The sequence below is a fragment of the Anguilla anguilla genome, chromosome 8 (assembly GCF_013347855.1).
Source record: "Anguilla anguilla isolate fAngAng1 chromosome 8, fAngAng1.pri, whole genome shotgun sequence".
In the NCBI taxonomy this organism is placed as follows: domain Eukaryota; kingdom Metazoa; phylum Chordata; class Actinopteri; order Anguilliformes; family Anguillidae; genus Anguilla; species Anguilla anguilla.
Genome location: NC_049208.1, coordinates 22,275,653 through 22,286,429, shown reverse-complemented (window position 1 = coordinate 22,286,429; position 10,777 = coordinate 22,275,653). Strand labels below are relative to the sequence as shown.

The following is a 10,777-nucleotide window of genomic DNA, read 5'->3' as shown; positions in this document are numbered from 1 at the left end:
TATTCCTCATAATTGTCACCAATAATTTGGTTTTTTAAGGTCTGGAATGAAAAGAGATATTTAACTTCCTCTCGTAAAAAATACTTTTGATCACAGTGCGATGGGCCTATTCTAACATAAAATTTCGGGAACACACGACAAAGAAATGCACCTTACGGGGAGCCGAATGCCCATTTGGCTCATCTTGATTAGCCCTGCTCAAGCATCAAATCACACAGCCGGAAAAGGTCAGTGATCCAAGGTGCAATTTACCAGATTAGAGCTAATCAGCCCGTGTAAATGCCTCCGTAATAGACACGTCTTTGCCCTGTTACGTGGACCTTAATGGCACATCCTGTGCTAAAATAACCTTTGCTAGACCACTTTGCTAGTTTTCTCTGCTTTACAACAGGGCACTAGATTGTGGCTTCTAGAAGTTCTGGTTTTATATAGCCTTACCTATTGGAGCTTTCACAGGTGATCTGACTCAGAGAGTGCGTTTCAATCCCCACCAGCCACTCCTCGACCCTGCAAAAAAGAGGGGTAACAGAAAAGAGGAGTTCCTAGGCTCTGAACAGTAGGTTAATGGAAGCCCTGTGACATCCTTTGCGGATCTGATTACATTTTCTACCTTAAAGCCCTAAACCCCATCGCCTGTAATGTATCGCGTCTGTCATTACAGATTCCAATTGTCTCCTAACGCACTGATCGCCGCGCAAATAGCCCCCGCGCTTCATTATGACAATTGAGAGGTTCATATTTCAACCTAATAGCTTTCTATAACTTTAACTATCTATCACAACCTCATTTCATTGCGAGCGCAGTTAATACGCGCTTCCCCACCAAGTGGAACATTCTCTAATGATGCACTCTCACACCAAAACAACGCCATCCCTGTCTCTGCATCAGTCACTAATGTACCCATCCATAATGTGTTTATAACACTCCTTCAAAAGGAGACAACAATGAGTACCATCCGGGAGGGAGAGACGGAGAGGAGCAAGGAAGGCACCGCAAAAATGTCGGAGATAATTTTTAAAACACTACCATTAATGATTCTATCATACCCCTGGTAATATATCCACGGACATCATGTCATTAGCAAAATATCTGAAGATTTAAAGGATATATCATTAAAGAGATAGTGATAGGGGGTGGGGGTGGGAGTGGGCTGGGGTAGGCCACAAAACAGCACATTAACAAGGGATGTTACACTTTCTGGTTTGATGACAAATACAGGGATTAAATGTGAATAAATACTAAATATAATATGGTGGGGGAGGGGCAATAAGGAACATTACGCTAATTAGAAAATTTGTAATCAGTTCCTTTTGGTTATTTTTGTTTGAGCTGCATTTATTTAATCCCCCTTAGTTGGATTATTCTGTAATCAAAGACCATTGAAAGAATGCCACTTTGCGTGATTAAATTAGCACTAAATCTATACAGAATTTAATCAAAAGATTAGCTATATCATGCGACGCAAATCTTATTATCTAGGCAGTTAAATACCACAGGATCATTATATGCATATTCAGGCTTTATTAGAGAATTGACAAATACAGGTTGCTTTTGGTCTCTTGGAAAGGGATTCCACACAAAATCCACACAGGTAATCCATACAAAATGACTGAGAACCAAGTAATGAAAACAGATGGAAATTAAATTTTATGTCAAATTAAAGGCATATTGTTTCTGCTCATACTGCAGTTTAGTGACATTGTGAAGGAAGTACTTGTCCAAACAGATGTATTGAACCAGGCAAAGAGGGATGGATTACAGTCATATTACAACAGTACCACACTAGGGCTACTAATCTAACTAGCCACCCACCTACCTACCCAGACACCCACCCACCCATCCACCTACCTACCGTACATTGATATGTGTAACACTTAAAGAAGGAGCTACCCTGTCAACAGAAAATCTCCCCTCCCTGGCCAATGCTATCTATCACAAGACAGGACCCACTGGCATGGTTTACGTTTGTCACAGACAACAGGACACATAACTACATTCCACACAAGTTCCTTAACTAGCTGTGCCATTCAGTTTCAATGTGCTTGTTATGGTGGATGATTTAAGTGGCTGAGTATATCTCAGGGAAGGCTGAATGGCTGTTTACTCCAACAGTCTGAGCCACATATTGAAGTTGTGAAAGAATTTAGTTTTTTCATAAAATAACCTTTTTACCTAAAATAACACCACTGCAGATGTGTAAAGGATGTTGAAGGGTTGTAGTCCATCTGAGTACATCCTGCATGCGCAAATGTAATTATAACCTGCTTTATAAAGTCTAACTGGGAGAAACAGCCAATCAACGTTCTATTACAGGTCAAACCAGACTACACTTGTGTCACACACAAAAAATACAATATCTCTAGCCACCCAAAACCACCCATCAGTGTTGGTCGATGAGCTAATTTCAGGCTGCACACTTTTTCAGTTTTGCTGTGAACATAAAACAAGCTCATCCAGTGAACACTGAACATCTGAAAAGTACCAGGGGGATACAATTCTGGTGCAATAAACCTATGAGTTAGCTTAGCTAGCTATCTCATTCCAAAATCTTGCAGCTTAACTATCCAAATGCTAAATGCCTGTAATGTAATGTAAACTCATACCTGCCTCAGCAGAAACCAGGAGATAGGAGTTGCTGCTGTCACCCATTCTCTACATAACCTTAGCAGAGTATGGAAACTTCAACTAGCTAGTTGATAAACTCACATTTAAAATATTCTTAATCACACAGAAAACTGTATTGGCCAATAAAAAACATACACTAAAACTGAAATAATACCAGTCCCCCAGAAAGTGAACTATCAGTGAACTTTAAAGCATCTCTATGCTCCCTTCCGGTTGAGCGCACGCTGGCGCATCTGGATGCCGCTGCTCTCCCTTCTCTCTCCTTGTATCGGTCCTTTGCTTTATTAGTATTCATTAAGTCTACTAAGTGTTTTAAGTTTCCGTTTTATGTACTTTGTCGCATCACTCATGTCTTCTTCATATTTCTATTTATTGCAGGAAGACTACCAAGTTTCCAAATCGCGTTTGATCAGTTTTGACAAAGACTGAATCGATTGGATCCCTCCTACCCCCCACTTGCTGCCTGCTCTGCACCCCGGCTGCAGCACCTCTCGCCGCCGCCAGCCCCCTGCTGTCCTCCCCGGATTCGAGACCTACCCGCCTTCTGATCACCGGCCTTTCCCGGCCTAGCGTACCCGCAACACTGCACTCCTGTGTCATCACTTCGTAAATCACTTCATATTGCTGCCTAAGCGTTGCTCCGGTCCTTTCTGGTCCTTCTCGTTACAATGCTGCTGCTTCTGCACCCAGATGGCGGCTACTGCCTCGGATTCCCTGTCTTGCGTCTCTACCTGCTTGCCTGTGCTCCTGTCCATCTGCCCGCAGCTGGCCCTCTACCGGCACCCCTCCAGCCAACTCCATCGGGCCTGCTTGGTGAGTAGGCTACGTCTCCACTCGCTGAACTGTAGGCCGTCAGCGGTCCATTTAGCGAATGAGTTTCCACTGTCTTGGCTTTGCTAACTAGCTGGTCGAGGAGAATGGAACGACTGGGTTGTTGGCAGTATCCTCACTTGTGTTTTTGGGAACTGTGGAACTGAATGCCTTGACTGGTTGAATCTCCGTGGCGTCCTGCCTGTTCCTAATTGCCGGTGCGAAGCTGCTACTCGTACTGGTTTGATCTCATACTGTGATCTTATTTAAAAAAAAAATCTATTTATTGTTAATACTCTTTCTCTGTGACACTAAATATTTACTGGTGGCTTGAAATGTTTTTACTTTTACTAACCATAGCCATACGTTACCCTCTTTCTGATCGCCATCGGAGATTTCCCCATTCACTAAGACTGCTTAAGGGCCTTGGTATTATAATTCCTCTAAGATATGTACTTTGGGTGCCCGTCAGCGTTCCCGGACTACAATTTCACGCGGTCCAAACTTTTTCATGTCACTATGGACAAACCGGCGCCCCATGGTGTTCAAATTAACGCGTTATCCTTTATAGGCAACCCAGTCGCTCCTGTCGATGAACCTTTAAACAACTGTGGTACAAGAGTCGCTCTTTTTAACACGCGGTCTCTTAACATCTTATTTGAAGTCTAAGTTTTCTCTTGCTTGGTGTTTTCACAGAACCGGACCTGTTGATTAGCAAGATCCTTCTGTCACGGCTCTCAGACTGATATTCAGCTCGGTGATGTGTAGTTTCTGAGTTAATTACAAACAACAGAATCCCATGCTGGGATGTTAGTTGTTTAACACAACATGAGCAGGCAGTTTCTCTTCAGAACGCTACTGAACAGGATACCATAGTCCGGTTGCAATGCACTCCACAAACCAGCTATTACACCTGAGGTTATGCATTTATGCAAGTTGGACTCCGTCTAGTCACGATGGCTGTCTGCACTCAAACTTTCAATGGTGATCAGGACAGCAGAATTGTTGCTCATTTTCAGATATTCTTACCTTGCGTAGTAGTTAATGTTATGTATCTTTAGATTTTTCTTCAAAGGGCTTGCTATGAATAGATTAGTTCTTGCCTAGCATAGTTTTCTGGCCTGGGAATGTTGTTTTCTAGGTCTGGCACTATGAATCATGTAAATCCACTTATGTTCTCTAATATTGCTTGGATGAATGAACGCAGTGTAATATAATGTAATGTAATTATTCTTATTTGTAGTTACTGCTGCTCTTTTAAACCTTATTTACTGGATAAGAGTGTCCATTAAATGGAGGTAATATAAAATAACGTAATTACTAAATAGAATAAAACACAATAGTCCTGATATTGCTTTCTATATAATAATTGCATTATTATTAATTTTTCATTTTGTAATTGTCACACCAACGTGATTTGCACATTATGTGCACATATCCACTCCTTCCTGAAAATGGCCACTGTAATTGTCACCTTTCATTCTAACAACTTTGCATGAGAAATACAATCAGATAGCACCATTAATATAAAAAGCCTGTACAATGCTACCACCTAGTGGAATATATTCAGCACTGCAATTGTGTTTGTTGAACTTTTAATGTTTGCAAAAAAATGTTAATTCTTTTTATTTTGCAAGATTATTACAACCGTTCAATTTCTATTTTATAATACACATTATAAATAGAAAAAAAAAATGGTTCTATATAAAATAAATGTATTATTTAAATTGATTTTCTGGTAATTAACGTGAAAATTGTCAGAAGACAAAGGATATAGGCCTACCTTTCAGGCCAGTGAAAAAGTAGAATCGCAGAATTACTCCATATTGGGGGAAAATAATGTGTGAAAAAAGAATTTAGATGGAACACACACAGCACACACAAAAACACGTAAAACCAATGGGTCTGTAAGAGGATGTTTGAATGAGAAATCTGCCAGAATTCTGAATTACTGATATTATTGTCATTGAATTCTGAATATAATTTATTACTATGTATACTACATTGACTGTTGTTTCATATAATTCTATCTAAGATCATTCAAGGACTAAAGATTTTAGCAACATCTTGGGAACAGAATGTATGTATGTATCGATACGGCAGTGCAAATATTTTAAAAAAAAATCTATATTATATGTATGCTAGAAGTGACAGACAGAGAAGCAGAATTCAGGCAATTTATCTCCTAACTGATTTTTTAATTCAAGCTTTGTAGCACTCCTGTGTTTGACTTGTGACTGCCCTCTAGTGGAAAGCACTGAAAAGCTGCAATTCATTCTTACTTTGAATATTTATGACCCACGGTGTATTACTGCTGGACCCCCTCAGCCAGTGACACGTGCTGGGGAATAAATACAGCCAATTACTCTCATTATACAGCACGCACTGAGGCATAAGAAGATCACATTTGATGTTCCTCTTTTCTAAATGATCAGACAAAAGGCCAGCCTTCACCTGGGTGATGCTATCAGTTTAACGGCAACGAAACTAAGCAAGCCAAGGACAATCCACGTCAGCTATGAACGATCTGACAAGCGCACAAAGTTTTCGGTGGAGCGCTTCAGGATGTGAACCACCCTTATAGTGATGTCTAAGGAAAACAATTATAAAGGGGGTTGGAACCAATATGAGAAGACTGACTGCAATGCACCGTAAAGAACGGTGACGAAGGCAGATTCCAGGTGCTTTCAGGAAGATTGCGATTTCGTGTGTTAGCCGACTGTCGCGCAAATATTTGAAAAGAGCAAAAGTACAATAGTTGTTTCATTTGATGTGTGCATAATGTATGTCCCTCTCCACCCACCTTAAATCCCCATCGATGGCAAAATGCACATCATGATGTAATTCACAGGTGCGCGATGTCTCTAGGCTGCCGATTGCCGACTGGTGAAACAGATCTACATCGTATTACAGTAACTCTTCATTATTCAGGTGCTACGTACTTTCTTGAGTGTCTGTCTGTTTTCTTATTGGTGTGAAAAATGACGCGTGCGCTGGAGGAAGTTCAGATAAATACAACTTTATCCTCTTGTGGGTCGCTCACGACCGTTTCGCATGGGACAGTATGACCACTATTGTTCAGATCGACTTTGGACCATGCTAGTGCTGACCACGGCTGGGAGGGAGGGCGTCATTATAATATGAAAACTACTCCTTCGGTCGAGTGGCTTCCGATCTGGCTGCAGCAGCTGCAGTAGTTGTACAGCCTGCTGGTGCAGCAGCTGTGGCAGCTCAGCTGGCCGACTGCAGCGCAGTTTAGAAGTAATGGCTGGCTGCCCGTATTTCAGAGGATGAGCGCGCTCGTGTGCAGCTCGTGCATTGATGAAAGGCAATGCAGCGATTGAATGGGTCTACAAATATAATTAAACATTACAATAAAACGGAGAATAAAAAATAAACTGGCAACTAAACATTGCAATGCTACCATGGTTTTACCACTGTATAACCCCATTATCCTGGCCTGTAAAACAATATGGCATTTTCATTGACAAAATTCTGCATGTGACAGCCTATTCTCATACTCATAAATCAAAAAATGAAGAGAAATTATAAAAAAATTTCCTAACTATTTCAAGGAATAACTTAATAATATAAATGTTCTGTTAGCCCAAAGCATTTACACTCCGAGTAATGAATGATTAAGGCAGTGGTCTCCAACCCTGGTCCTGGAGAACTACAGGGTCTGCTGGTTTTCATGGTGACTCTGCACTTCATGAATTAATTAGAGCAGTTGATTACACAGTTAACTCAACTCACCTGGTGTCTTGGGTCTCAATTGGGTGCTGACTTTAAGGTGAAAACAAAAACCAGCAGACCCTGTAGCTCTCCAGGACCAGGATTGGAGACCACTGCACTTAACTGTGCCATTGGAGTGCCTATAGCAGGGGTGTCCAACCCTGGTCCTGGGGAGCCGCAGGGTCTGCTGGTTTTTGTTTTCACCTTAAACAGAACAACCACTTAGACAAAAGAAACCAGGTGAGGTGAGTTAACTGTGTAATCAACTGCTTTAATTGATCAATTAAGTGCCGAGTAAAAACAAAAGCCAGCTGACCCTGCGGCTCTCTAGGACCTGGGTTGGCCACCCCTGGCCTATAGGGACCTGATGTGGCATAGCTGCGGCTCGCAGTCATGCTGACGGAATGATTCTGGCGTTCCGGTGGAAGTGGGAGCCTCACAGCTGCAGTGGGCCTGGATTCCCGGTAGGGGGGAGTAGGCTCGATGGAAAGTGAGGGAATGCCTTGTAGATGTTCTGAATGGTAAACAGGTACATAAATGTCATATATATATATATATATGTATATATATATATATATATATATATATATATATACACACTCACCGGCCACTTCATTAGGTGACAGGAGTAGCACCCGGTGTGGTCTTCTGCTGCTGTAGCCCATCTGCTTCAAAGTTTGACGTGGTGTGTGTTCAGAGATGCTCTTCTGCATACCTCGGTTGTAACGAGTGGTTATTTGAATTACTGTTACTGCCTTTCTATCAGCTTGAACCAGTCTGGCCATTCTCCTCTGACCTCTGCCACCAACAAGGCATTTTCAACCAGAGAACTGACGCTCACTGGATATTTTCTCTTTTTTGGACCATTCTCTGTAAACTCTAGAGATGGTTCTCTGTGAAAATCCCGGTAGATCAACAGTTTCTGAAATACTCAAACCAGCCCGTCTGGCACTATATGTGTGTGTGTGTGGTCCAATGGCCATAGGGGTCATGACCTAATCTTTGCTATCATTCTTTGAATTCTATCCTATTCGCTACCTCATCTGGCCACTTCAAGGCCAGGTGAGGTTGTCAGTGAAGAGTTGTGTTTGAAGATCACCATGGTGAGAAGTAATTGGTGTATACATTCTATGAGTGTGCCCAACATGTTTGTTGCCAAATGGATGTATCTGTTACCTCAGAGTTCTCTTGAACTGCTCAGGAGGTGCTCTCCCTATGTGTGCATGTTGGGCAATAAATTGTTACTTGTTGGACCTGCTGGTGCCATCTCATTCTTTGGGGTTCCTAAGGCTGATCCTGGGGTGTTGGTCACCACATCAGCACTCCTTCAGGATAACTATTGAAATACAAGTTTAAATACCTGCAGGTCACATTGTAGAGACAAATTCATGGCCCTAGTAATGATACTTCTCCAGTATTCACATATCTAAGATATGTATATGAATGACACTGCCTCGGTGTAAAATGTGCAAAGTGCCTTGGATTATGGTGTGACATTTAGCAAGTCATGACAACTTACCACCATAAGTTATATGGGATGAGTCTGGTTGCATTACTGTATCTGTAGCGGAGATGGCTATAATATAATGCTGCCCTTTGTCATTTGATACCTTGAAATGCTTGTAATTTTGACAGAAAGCTATTTTAAGAAATTGAATCATTTGCACAATCATATACATACATAGCAGTTGCATTATTTTTATATGATACACTCCCTTTAGGTATTAACCATAAATTAGCCAGAAAGCATCCTCCAATCACCATTGGTGTTCTATTGCTTGTGTTACCACCATATCCTGGGATAGGTTGATCTCCTCTGTGTTTCTGAATGGAAGGTGACATTGACTGTTTTACCATTATTTTATAGTCTCCGGTTTATACCTGTTTGGCTGACTTGGTCAGTCCATAACCGTGAGGTTTGTACAGCTGAGGTGAATCCCTAATCATTTTGCAGGAAGAACAAATTACTTTTATTTAACTTGGTTTAACCAGTAGAACTCACTCAAATAAACAAAAGGACAGCACAATTTGTCACAAAAAACATTGATGAAATACTCTGTTCTAAGAATTATTTTATCAATGTATGAATTGTTTCCAATTTTATGCAATTTGTATAGTCCTATTCTAGTGACGTCACATTTGCTTTACAGAAAAATGGGAAATATTAGGCTAGAATGAGCCTGAATCCCCAAAAATCAAGTAAGAGATTTAACTCATATAAAATGACACTCTCTGCTGTTGAGGCAGCACGACAGAGAACAGCTGGCCATGTGGGTGGGAGATGTCCTTCAACTGCACATTGACACTGAGGGAAGTCACAAATTGTGCTTTCCTCCAGCAAACATCATCAGATAAAAATGGGGGGTGGGGTATGGAGGAAGATTGGTGGGTCCAGAGGGAGATTTAGGGGATGGGGTTATGAGTGCATAAAGCGTGCTGGGGGTGGGGATGTGTGTGTGTGATTGTGCATTCAGACCGGTAGAGGGGGCGGGGGGGGGGGGGGGGGATGCGATGACAGACTGGCAGAAGGGATATTGTGATCACGGACAGGGATAGGTGTGGTGGAGACTCACTTTAGGGCCACAATAGCAACTCTTGTTTATGGCCATCAAAACTCTAGGGCCTGCTCATTTGGTTTTCCCCTCCAACCCCAGCAAGACCTCATTAGTTCAATCATTTTTTCCTCACAGACATGGAGTACACAGCCCAGCCTTTCGACAAAGCCTTTACCAAGGGACTACACACATCACTGCAGCTGACAATAAGCAAGGCCATAGCAAGTAATTCCTGCCCAGACATTTCTGTATAAAAAGGATTTTGCTGATAGCTCATTGATATTACACCACAAAAGGACCTATAAGTTTGTGGCAATGTACTGAATCAGAACAGTTTCCACCTGATTCCACACAAAAGACCAACTGGACACCAACACTTAACAGCAGCTCATGATGGAACTTCAGGATGGGAAAATATGCTGTGGTGATATATGCCGACAGATGCTTGGGCTGCAAAAGCAGAATATATTTGTATTATACACAGCGCTATACTACCCAGCTAGCACTGGTTCTAGTATATGGGTCTCCTAACACCATGGAACCTGTGAGGAGGAATGCAACTAAGTGTGACCACCTCAGACACTGCAGAAATACCAGGGTCCACTAAACAGTTTGTGTATCATGTCTCATGTCTCCAAAGTAATTAGACTGGTGTGTTATAAAGTTCAGGGGAAGCTGCTCCATAAGTGTCCAGACCAATGCCATTACAACATCATGTTGCACAAAGCATGCATTTGAGAACCTTTGAAAAATAAAATAAAAAAACCAGTGTGAAACCAGAAGTAACAGTAGCTAGGAAGCTTGCAAAGTAATGTTTCTATACTCTGACATTAATGTACCTATACAGTAACATGCAATGGGAAGGTTAACACTTGATTGAAATACCCATTTTGAGTACACTACTCATGAACTATTTTGTAGCCATTCATTACACAATGCAACACTCCTGTGTTAAGTACAACGGTTTTGTTTAGTACATTTGTATATGAAATCTCTACTTTTATTTATTTTTTTATACTAAATGGAATATGCACGTCTTAATTTGTAGTTTC

The 10,777-nt window shown here is 41.4% G+C and overlaps 1 long non-coding RNA gene across 2 annotated transcripts in view; it reads left to right on the top strand.

Moving 5' to 3' along the window:
- Positions 1-2,935: 2,935 nt before the first annotated feature.
- LOC118233063 overlaps positions 2,936-10,777 on the top strand; it is a 39,682-nt gene continuing 31,840 nt past the window's right edge. For both annotated transcript variants that reach the window (XR_004766445.1, XR_004766444.1), the window contains exon 1: positions 2,936-3,438. This is a non-coding gene — a long non-coding RNA (uncharacterized LOC118233063). The remainder of the gene's footprint in view (positions 3,439-10,777) is intronic.